Source organism: Corapipo altera, unplaced genomic scaffold (genome assembly GCF_003945725.1).
Source record: "Corapipo altera isolate COAL_440 unplaced genomic scaffold, ASM394572v1 0, whole genome shotgun sequence".
Taxonomy (NCBI): domain Eukaryota; kingdom Metazoa; phylum Chordata; class Aves; order Passeriformes; family Pipridae; genus Corapipo; species Corapipo altera.
Window position 1 is genome coordinate 16,451,092 of NW_020884872.1, and position 12,307 is coordinate 16,463,398.

The window sequence follows — 12,307 nt, forward strand, 5'->3', positions numbered from 1 at the left end:
TCTCATCCCAAGGATGAAAGGAAGAGACTAGGACTAGAGGGAACAGAGACATATGAGCCCCATGGGGCTTTTTTCTGCTAAAGTTATCATGTTCTTATTATGAACAGCTGCATGTTCTATTTCTACAATGATGACAACAAATGCACATTGGAATAAGACTAGGAAGACACATTGTATAAAACAAGAATAGTCTCTGTTTGATGCTTACATGAATTAGAGATATTTGGAACTGGAAGTATGATAAACCAGAGGGTAAGATGACTTAAAAAAGTTGGCAATTCCTTGTAATTCTCTTTTTTTGTTTGGCTATTGTTCATTGGGAAAAAGCCTGAGACAGTTATGAGGTTTAATAAATGCCTTTCAGATGCAAGGGATCAGAAACCATAGAAGGCCACAGAGGGGTGAGTTACAGTAAGTAAAATAAAAAGAAATAAGGGCTGAGGAGAATTTGAGCACCAGAAGGCATCAAGGTAGTGGGCTGTGCCATAGCCAATGTTTTATCATTTCTTACTTTTCTTGTGATCTCTAGATCAATTATCTAGATAATTACTAGCTCCCATCAGTGATTATTTTTTTGTATCAAAGTGTTATAACAATGTCCCAAATAAAATACCTGGCAGCAAATCTCTAATGAACTAGTGTTATTAACACTTCCTGCTGAGGTCTCCTTCGAGTGGCCCATACACTCTCTAAATCCAGGCATGCCTGCCAAGGGGTGATGATCACAGGTGTGATGCCTACCTGGGCTTTTGCCTCCTGAGTTTCCTTCTTTGCATGGAACAACGTATGTGAGGGGCTCCCAGCCAGGCTTGACCACTGCTGGCATCATTAATGTTGTGACTTGAGATGAAGAGAGGAAGGCGGGTTTGTGTTCTCTCCCTCTCCTTATACTTGCCTGAAATGAGATTAGTCCTTTGCCATGTCTGGAACCACAGAGACAGCTTTCTAAAGGTGTCTGGGAAATGGTCCTTGCATCATGGCTTTCCCACAAGACGTGAGTCAGTTCAAAAGCTGCCCTGAAAAACCTGAAAAAAAATCAGGTTGTCTGATAGCTAGCATAGATTGAAACAAGTTTTCAGTTTTGGAACCTGTTTTGTGAAGAAAGAATTGGAATACTTAGAGTTAAGAGTGTTTCCAGTTATTTCATAGCTCCTTTCCCACCAGTGTGGATAGGGAAGCTGAAGGGATATCATGCAATACTTACAATGCCTGTCTCCATGACTGCTATAGACAGGTAGCAGACACATCAGTGGCTCTATCTGATGAATTAAAATAGCAGAAATGCCAGGTTGGACTGATGGCTGATCTTGTCAGTCACAGCTCTTCATGTCTGATTCAGTATTGTACAATGACACCTGCTTTTTAGGAATACTGAAGCCAAATTATTTTGAGATGAAACTCAGAGAGAGAGTTCCTGTCCATGTGCCACATTCTAATGCTTTCCCTGTGTCTGGCCTTTTTTGTTCAAGCAAATTTATGTTACTTTTTTTTCAAAGTGTGACTTAATTCATGTTTGAATTGCTTTTGTTTGGTTTTTTTCATGCATTTTCAGAATACCTATTCACAGGCGAGGAGACAAAGGGAATAGGCTGGCCTTCTCCCATAACAGACAGACACTATAGGGAACCTAATATGAATGAAGAGTGGAGATTACTTTGTTCATCTATTGGTCTCCAGCCCGAATGTTTGACAACTACTGAAATACAGCAGCACCTGTGTTTTCCTCATTTTTCTTTTTTTCCAACATTACATGGACTAAATTTTGACAGCAGAGAGATGCTGTGGGACATAATCTTTGTGCTCAGCACTTGTACTATGTAATTTTAGGCTGGAGACAGATGACTCCTACTGGAATACCTGTGATGATTTCAGAAGTGATTGCTCCCCCAGCTGGATGAAATATGAGGCCTTTTTGTCCACCTCTCAGCAGAGTAAGCCAGGGCAGCTTAAACTTCAGATTCACAGAATATTCTGAGTTGGAAGGGACCTACAAGGATCGTTCAGTCCAACTCTAAAGTGAATGGCCCATATGAGGATCAAACCCACAACCTTTGGTGTTATTAGCACCACGCTCTAACCAATTGAGCTAATCTCAGGGTCAGACTGTGTTCTAGTGATTATTAAACCAACCTAGCATCTAGTACAAGACTGATTAAGAAGAACTCCAATCAATTCTCCTAATTTCAACCAGGAAGTATTCCTCTCCAGCAGGAAGGTGATAAAGAATGGTTTGACAGTCATTTCTGCAGAGTATGTGTAACCATGGCCAGATTTACTTTGAAGTCCCCACCCAAGAAAGTGAGGAGAAAGGTTTTGAAGAGAGTCCTTGGATGGTTGAATTTCTCAGATAAGAAATGAAAAAAACCAAGCCCAAACACACAGCAAGTCAGATAATAAAATGTTCAGTTTTATTTCTTCCACAGTGGCCTGAAAAGATCATTAGAGCGGATCATCAAGGTCTACTCTGACAGCTACTCCTAAACTCACTGGGACTTAAATGGGTTAGGAGAGAATTCCCTTAGGCATCTTGGTGACAGAGTTATTGATGGCTCTGTTGCATGGTTGGATAAAGCTTGGTTACCTCTTCTGTTATGGGCCAGGAATAGTCAGCACACTTGCCAGAGGATAAGAGGATTAATAACAATTTAGGTGCTTATTCTGCCTTATTGTCTTTTTAGTATGTATTGATTAGAACTTTGCTTTCATAAGAAATATTCATCTTTTTTTTTCTGTCACTCACAGAAGTATTCTCTCATGCCTACTTATGTGCCATATTGTCTGCTTTCTTCCAGTCCTCCTTCCTCCCCTCATCCTGGCTTTCCTCATTATGCTGAGTCAGCACATCTTGGACTGCATTGAAGTTGCTGTCTGGCTTGCAGCCAGAGAACTTTCTCCACATGGAGACCACCTTGGAGAGGACACTGATATGTATGGTAGCCTCCACAAAATATGGACTTGGGCCACCACCTGGGTCCTTGTCTCAACATAACATCATAAAATAGTTTGACTTAGAAGAGACCTTTAAAGATCATCTAGATCAAACCCCTCTATAGTGAGCAGGGACATCTTCAATTAGATTGGGTTACTCAGAGCCCTGTTCAGCCTGACCTTGTGTGTTACCAGGGATGGGGCTTCCACCATCTCTCTGAGCAACCTGTTCCAGTGCCTCACCACCTTCACAGTCAGGAATTTCTTCCTAATATCTAATCTAAACCTACCTTCATTCACTTTAAAGCCATTACCCCTAGTCCTATCACTTCATGTCCTTGAAAAAAGTCCCTCTCCAGCTCTCTTGTAGCCCACTTTAGTTACTGGAAGGTGCTATAAGGTCTCTCAGAGCATTCTCTTCTCCAGGCTGAACAACCCCAACTTTCTCAGCTTGTGCTGAGAGGTGCTCCAGACCTGTGATCATCTTTGCGGTCCTCCTCTGGACTCACTGAAGCAAGTCCATGTCCTTCCTGTGTCAGGAACCCCAGAGCTGGATGCAACACTCCAGGTGGGGTCTCATGAGAGTAGAGCTGCGTGGCAGAATCCCCTCCCTCAACCTGCTGGCGACACTGCTTTTGATGCAGCCCAAGATAAAACTGGTTTTCTGGTCTGTGAGCTCACATGGCCGGGTCATGTCCAGCTTTTTTTTTGACACCAGGGGTTGCCCTGACCCAGGTGCAGCACCTTGCACTTGGCCCTGTTGAACCTCATGGAGTTCCCATGGACCCAGTTCTTGAGGTTCTGATCCTTTCACTCCTCTGCCACAGCCTTCTCTTCTTCCTGCCCCAGGCTTAGGACTGTATCTACTGTACCTGGCGAGTCTTTTTTTTCTTGTTATTTTGATTTGCATCCCTTATTCATAAAGAACTCGTGCCTCCCTTGGATTGCTTGAGTGCTACCTAACGTACAAATTCTTGGTTTATCCGAGTAGGTCCAGAATGACTCAAAGCAGCTCTTCAAGGGAGTTTCCCAGTGCTCCTGCACACTGAGCTATTTTCTGGGTTGTGTCAATGAGGGACATGGGTGCATTGCCCTCAGGGAGAGCTGGACCTCTGGGCATGGCAGCTATAGAAGACTCTAGAATGTCTGTGGAGTGTCTGATGATAGTGAAGTTTAGCTGAGTTTGGCTAGACCCTATGGGGAACACAGTTCCAGCTCCAGTAAGTAGAAATGCATTTTCCAGGTCCAGCAGTAGAAATGTACTTTCTACTGCATTTCAAATTCTTTCTCCAAAGCAAATGGTAAGAAGGTGAAAAGAAAGGTCCTGGAAAGTTACATGGCCAAGCAGCATCCTGTTCACTGCTTTCATTCTTGGAAATGGTTATCCTCTTCTTGCTACAATATTCTAGAAGAATCAGTCAAAATTAGATAACACATATGGACAATTTCAGTTCAGACAGATGAAGTTTTGCAAAGAATAATTAGCACAAAAGCAGATCTTCCAATAGGAAATGTCCAGCCACCTTCCTAACAGGCAGCACTACTACATTTTCTGTGACTAATCTTTGGTATTGATTTTGTTGGCTGGTTGTAGAAAGACAGTTGGTCTGACTCCTGTAATTAAGTTTAGTTAATTAGAATAAATGGCTATGCTATTTGCCAGGATCACTGCTTACTTGTTTGTTTGCTTGTTTTGTGCACAGCTTCACTTATGCTGCTCCAAGGACCATTAGACCATGGAATAAAGTTTCCGCACGCTGATACTGTCTTTTTGTATCTGAATGTTGTCTCTTTGGAGTAGGTAAGCCAAGTATTTAAGTAACCATGTTGCATGATTTTCAACGCTTCCAGGGGGAACCGCTTGCAAAGATATATTTATTGTCTTGCAGGCATACACTGCCCCTATCCAATTAGCATATTTTTGCCATGGTGCTACTAGTGCTGAGAATCACACAGTATTAGACCCTCATTTTAAGAAGACAGTGGGTGTTTGCAGCTACTGAGCGAGTCCAAGACTATGGAGATAAACTTTAGAACAAAAGAGATTGAAAAGCCTAGGTTTTGTAAACTTGTCACACTACATCTTAAGTCATTCAGTGCCTGGACATGCCTCTGTTCTGATGCTAGGTTTGAGAGCTGTCAGTTAAAGGTCATTTTAAAGCAGCAACAGCATAGATTTCATGCTATTCTTGATTGCCCTATTTTTCATTTCTGGAGGCAGTTTCTGCTTAGTGTCAATAATGCTGCACTAAGGGGCTCAGTGTAGGGGCAGAGGTGGAAGAAGGTCTTTCTCTCTGTGTGCCTCTATAGGGAGGAGATTCAATCAAGGCAGTATTTTGATGTATCTAGAAAATGGGAAACTTCCTGTGTTGCTCACAAAGGGTGATGCTGATTAGGAGGGAATTGGTACATTGAGTGCTCAGCTGGAACAGGAACAAAGGAGAGGTGATGAGCCTGGGATGTGTCTCCACTGTGAACACTGCTATTCAAGGTCATACAATGAGTTCTCTTCTCCTGTCCCAGCTCTTCACTACAACATAAACTTCTACCTCATCTCCTCCTCCAGGGATTCAGAGACCCTGCTCTACGCCCACTGGAACCCTGCTCCTCAATAAGGCAGGGCCGGGAGCCAGGAGAGCTGCCTTTAGGGGCAGCTGGGGAAACCATAGCTTGCCTTCTGCCCTTTTGCTCTGCTGCTGAGTGTTAGGAGTTGCTTATGGAGTCAGGAATTCAGAGGCTCTGGGGTGGGTTGCGCAAAAGGCAGCTGGGCTATGATGCAAGGCAGGGCGTAATGCCTCTGTTCTGAATGCTCTGCATTTCATTTCTATGAACATGCCCAAACAACGCTGGGGCTGTTGGTATTAGGCTTGTGTAACACCACAATACAGTCACAATGGCAAAGTGGCTGTTAGCAGGCCAAACCCTTTCCTGCCCCTATTCTGTGCGAGTCCTTCAAAGCCTAAGATATGCTGGAAAGTGCACTAAGTGTTCACACAAAAAAACAGGTAAGACGTGCTCAAGTAATGTTAATCCTTTGCCGGGGTGCATTTTATTAATGAAAATATAGTGCATGAGATCACTGTGGTGTCAACTTTACTTATGGGTCTAACAGGTCTTTTGGTTCTATCCATATGGGCCTCTGAGAAACCACATCTCCAGAATCTTCATTCTTCAAGAATCTTCATTCTTTAATGAAGACCTTTTTAAAAAAATTTTCATGCCAAAAGCAACCTGTCCTCTCAGCCTTCTGCATCAAGCAATGGGATAATTAGTTACTGGCCGTGAAGAACAAAACAAAGATTAGAACTGGAACATGACTGGAGGAAAGGGATTCTTTTCAGTGCACTGAGAAACTGAGGTTAGTTTCTAACACCATGTTAGACTCTGTAGCAAGCAGGATTCCGAGAGCTACTTGAATATTTCTGAGGTGAAATAGTTTCACATACTGCTGGCTTCTCCTGTGTCTCATAGATTCCCAGGAAAGCTCAGAGGGAGCAACTGGTCAAGAGAAGAACTTTCCCAGGCAGAAGAAAACTCTCCACTGGCTTGTAAAACTATGTACTGTGTATGCTACCATAATCCTTCTTGCTCAAAGGATAGACCGACAGAAGACCTGTATGAGGCTTCAGCCAGGCTGTGCCTGGTTGCACTGATTCTCAACCTGAGATCTGTCTAGAAGGACCAAAGAGTGAGTAAGGCTCATTCTCATCACAACCTCCACAAGACTTGCACTTTCTTTGCACAGAAATGCCGATTCTCCTGCCTTTGGAGTTTGGATTTGGTTTGCCTTCTCCAGTGAAGCTCTATCCCACAGGGTCTGAGCAGGAGTGGGTTGGTGGCAGTGTCAGATCCACCAGCAGTCCCAGAGGAGGCAAGGTAGTGAGTCAAGTCCAGAATGCATCTGGCAGCAGCAGAGACAGTGCTGTAATGTGAGTTTGAGGTTCACACAGGAGGCAGGGCTGGGCAGGACTGGGGACATGACAATGACCATGATGCCCAGTGGTAACAAATGCCACAGGGGACAGGGACCTGTGACGTTAGCCCAGGTGAGGCCAGGAAATCTCCTGGTTTGTGTGTTTCAAAGTTTAACATTTGTCTTTCTCTAAAGGGGTTTTACAGTGTACAGTTTCATAACAAATACTTTGTTTTGATTGGATGCTGATAAGGCGAAATATGAATCAATACACACTTAAAAAGTAGGTTTGCTTTTCTGGAACTCTTCAGCAGCATTATGAAGTCCAGTATGAAATATTAAGACTCTGGCATTCTGGAAATAGTACCAAAACATCTTGACATGTGATTTCATTCAATTAAATTCCTCCAAACAAGGTCACCTCATTTTTTTTTTTTTTTTTTGACATAGAATATTTGGTTTAATAAGGAATAAAGAAGAGAATGAGCCAAAAGCAGTGTTGAAAACAGCATCCTGTATTTCCTATCATCTATAAATGACATTCTCAAGATGTGGTGTATGCATTTATTTCAGTGTGTGGGCCCAGGAAACAGCCCTGGGATAGTTAAGTGCGGTGGAGAGGATTGCAAGAGCAAATTCCTGTAACCCTGGCAACATCCTGCCTTGAAAATCTCCAGCTTCTTCCTTTGTATGTCTTTTTTCTCTTAAACGTTGCAACTAGGACAAATTCTCTGGTTCTCTTACATGTGAAGTTAAACGCATCAGGTGATTATAGATTTACTAGTAAGAATCACAATGAGAAAGGCTTTTTCTGCTAGTTTTAACAAAACAAATTTACTAGTACTGTGTGATTCACAATTATTTCACACACATATTTCATTTTTTTTTCTCCAGTGTTTATATCTATACTTGCTTGTGTGGGTGCATTTGAGTAGGTTATCATTCAAGTACTTCTCCAAATTAAAAACATTTTAAGAATTGCAATATGAATGAGGAAAATACCTTCTCAGGTGTAGAATGAAGAACCATGGAAATAACAGTGCATCAAAATTTTCCTGGATTTTCGCTGTATAGAGAAACAAGCATTTTTTAGACTGATCAGATAAAAATGAAAGTATAGATCAACAGCAATAACAAAAAAGACAGTTTGAAAATCAAGAAGTTTATTACTGCAGAAAAATAGCACAAATAAGAAAAGTTTCTTCATCAGGATAGATGCCCAAATAGACCCATTACATAATAGAAAGATAGCTTTACAAGTAATTAAACATGACTGTGTTTTCAGCTGAACACAGTAATTTTTAATGTGATGACCAAATTTGAATTCAATTGCTGAATGCAGTCAAACTAGACACTTAAGCAATATTCATCCCTGAATTCTAAAAGAATAATTAAAGGCAAGGAACTAGATGGGGAAGAGTATAAAACACAACATAGATTTGCCATCTCCTGACACTAGATTGTGTCAGTCTAACCTAATACTTATCTCTCATGATTCAGTTAAATTTTAATAAAAGGGAAGTGAAATAGCTCCAATCTGTCTGGACTTAAGTAAAACATTTCCTCACTGAAAATGACTAGTCGGGCTGAAGTTTCATGTGTTAACATACGATAGCTGAGGAAATGCCTGAGAAGCAGATTGCAAGTGGAGAAAAACTAATCAATAGGAAGAAAAAGACTAACTGAATTCCTTGGGGACTGGATGTGGGACTCGGAAAAATCTTAGAATTTGGCAGAAAAAGCAGAAACATGCTGATGAGCTCTTGGTGGTAACAGCTGGGAGGTAGGAACAGTACAGGAACAAAAGGATGACCTTAAATCTGGACGTAATAAAGAAATAATGACATTGTAGAAGTCAAAATTACAAGGTTGCTAAGCAGCTAAAATTTGTACTGTAAGCTGGAGTCCATCAGTGGGAAACAAGGAAGGGAACAAGACCTTGTCATACTAAGCAGCTGCAGGGTGAGCAGGTTGAGACACAACCGTGGGAAGGCCAACGAGGGGCCTGTGGCTGGATCAGACAGTACTTTCAGCAGAAACTGGAAAAGTCTTATTCACCCTCTGTGAACCACTGGTAAGTTCCCATCCAAAACACTGCACACAGTTGAGGATGATCTGTCCTTTCTGAAGAGGAGTAAAAATGAGGGCAAGAGGAGGAAGAGAATCAGAAGAAAGGAAAATCCATTTTCTGGCAGCTAATCAAAGGACCTCACTGCATTTAACTGACCTAAAAGCTGATAAAAGAACAACTGGAAATAAACAAGGACAAGAATAATTTCAAAGCTGGAATGAACCCAGTGTTCCTAACCAATAGCTGATTAGTGATACGAGTGAAAAATAAACTTATGTACTTGTCTCTGTGGAAAAATGTGTGTGACATGGCAAATAGAGATAGTAGAAAACTAAATCTGATAATCCTAGAAGATCCTTCTCTCATGGTCTTATTCTCAGGAAAAAGAGGAGACTTAGGGTAAAAATCCACCAATTTCTCTTGTCTTTCACATGCGCATGAAATGGGAATAGGGGACGTAGTATCCGAATATTGATCTAATCAGATATCCAGTAGGGTGCTTTAAAGGAAAAACTTTTCTATTAGAATAGACCAGAACAGTTGTTCAAAATACAGTTTCTCAGTTCCAAGTAGTAAGTAATAAAGAAATTTTCTTACTTATTTAATCACCATTATTAATATATTTACTAATATTCATCTGAAAATTTAATTTGCAAAACATGGAAGGGGCTATACAGAGGTGTGTTATGATGTACAGACATGCAGAGATACTCAATGCAATTGCAGAATAGGAATAGGTTGTATAAGAATGCAGCAGTTATTTAGATAATTTTATCTATAAGTACTAGATAAAGAGAGAGTCTATACATGTTTGTGTACTTGTTGACTCCCTTCTTAGACATCTTGTATTCTATATCAAACACAGGATATCCAATATGGAATATACAGGCTTGACAGGGCCAAATCATAAGATGGATGATGATGATGCTAAGAGAAATGTTTGCCTACTGTAAAGGATCTACTGAAAAAGGAGAGGTTCTGAAGGAGAGGAGTATCAGGTCTGGATTTGGCAAAATTACCCCTGAATTCCAGCTTGTTTATCAATCTGCTACTTATGTTTAAAAGGCTTCTCATGAACAGCTGTGTAGTTTGCAAAATGAGATATCTGTATGATGAAAAGAAAGGATATTTCATTTATTGAGATTTACAAGTAGCACAAACTCCATTGCCTGCTGGTGTAGTTTTCAGAGACTCGGCTGCATATTTTAGGTATTTTTTTCCAAAACAAAAACTGCTTTATGTAACTGTACATAGGAACTTAAATAACTGTCCTTTTGTATTTATTTCTTACTCTTTTAAGTAGAAAATGTTGCTATATCATTGATGTTATTATTTTATTCCCTTGTATCTATGTAATGGCTTCCCCTTGACTAGCAGGGGGGTCATTATGGTAAAGACTTTTCTTTTACAAGAAACAACAAAAGTATTGATGTTACTTCTGGGAATGATGATAAAATTGTTCAGTTGGGGGGTGTCATTTGTGCTGGTAATTACTTTTATATTTAGAATCGGAAATGACAATCTGAAATCAGAATGTCTCATTAGTGGTAATGTATTTTAATTTCTGACAAGTGAAGTATTCCCAAGGAAATGACAGATGTTGTTAGAACTGCAGTGAATTACATATGGCTCAAGATACTTCAAAAAGTGGGAAAACATTATAATAATTCCTTAATTGCCTAGAGTAACAGTGTGAATCAGTTTTTGCTAATATCCCAAATTTTTACTAAGTGAAAAAATTTAAAGGCTCTGAGAGAGAGCTAGAGAAACTCAGTTTCAGCATATTTTGATCCTTTCTTACCTGACAGCAGCTATGAACAGACCTTTTGTTCATTGTTTTTAAATTAAAGAACAATAAAATATGTTTTAGATTCAAGATATTAGTGATCATTTCAGTTCATATCAAGGCAGATACAGTGACACAGGTCTGTATCCAAACAGGCCTTTTTCTTATTGGAAAGTTCAAAACCAGCTTTAGAAATAGCTTACATGTAACTTAGATTGGTCTGAAGTCCATACTCAGGGCAAAAGCAAAGCTTGGCTTAATCTGAAACCGCAATTATTTTTGAAACAAAGCTGAGCTGGAAACAGATCTAAGATATTACAGTGAATGCATCTTCCAGGCCATTATCTGTGTATGAACGTAAAGGAATAATGCATTACCTATTCTAGGTGACTGAAATGAAGTTAACTGGAGTGGCAAGAGGGAAGCTGATGTCCAGACAAAGGCTGGACAAGAAAAACTTTGTTTCATGGCACCTACAGTCATGTTTTCTTTGAAGCCCTTTGAACCCGTCAGGTTATCCCCTGAAACTTTTCTCAGTCTCTGTGCTTTGATTCCAGACAATGTGGAGCAATGAGTAAACTGTTTTCAGGACAAAAATTCCCCACAAAATTGACAGCCAAAGTATCTGGTCAGCAGAAGGGTGTTGTTTGATGCCCAGGGCAATGGTGTAGCCCATGTTCTGGAGATCCTTTCGCTGACCACACTTATTGGTGGCAGGATGGCTGTTCCATCTGGTTCTCTCACTTCCTCATCCATGTTGCATTTTACCCCATTTCTCCTTCTGTTCAGGGAGTTTGGACTGTTATATCCCTACACAAGGGATTTTGAGTACTTTTCCTCAAGAATTAAGAGACATATGCTATAGCTTGCCATGCTAGTAACTACCAATGGTCTTCTGGGAAACAGGTTGTGGATGCCAACTCCAGATTTGAGCAAGAAGTGTCTCTGAGGGCCTCAGCAGTGAGGACTGCTGAACCCCTCTTTCCATCAGCAAGACCATGGCATGTAGCACCATAGAATTTCCTACTTGAAATTCAGTAAAAAACGTAAAGGCTACAATCATACCCCACATTCCCTCTCAGCCTTTTTCATTCAGACCAACAGTCAGTTAGGAAATATAGCTCTTTTTAAAACAAGATTCAGTCTCTAAGTATGACCAATGACAGAAACACACAGGATGAATAAGCCATTCCCTATCACTGCTCCCTGAATGCTACTAGTACTTGGAAAGCTACTGGTAGTGGTACAAAAGTGTTTTCTCCAGTAAGAGAAGACTATCTCAAATCACAAAAAAATTGTCAAATACAGCAAACTGACAGATCTGGGGGTATGGGGGGGGGGTGGTGGTGGGTGTGAGTGTGTGTGTAGGCAAAAAGCAATCAGCGCACAAGGGAAAAAGACAGTACCTTAACCTTGTGGCGACATTCTGAGGGCTGGAGAGAACCTGGTATTTAATTATGCTTTGCCTGCGCAAATACTTCATCCCCATATAATCAAATAAACCATTTAATTTTTTCTTAAGATGTCTAGCCACTCTGCAGTGCCATTTATCATCAAATATACTGTTTGCAGATGGAGTAGAAACTATTTGTGAAAAGCAGATCACAGT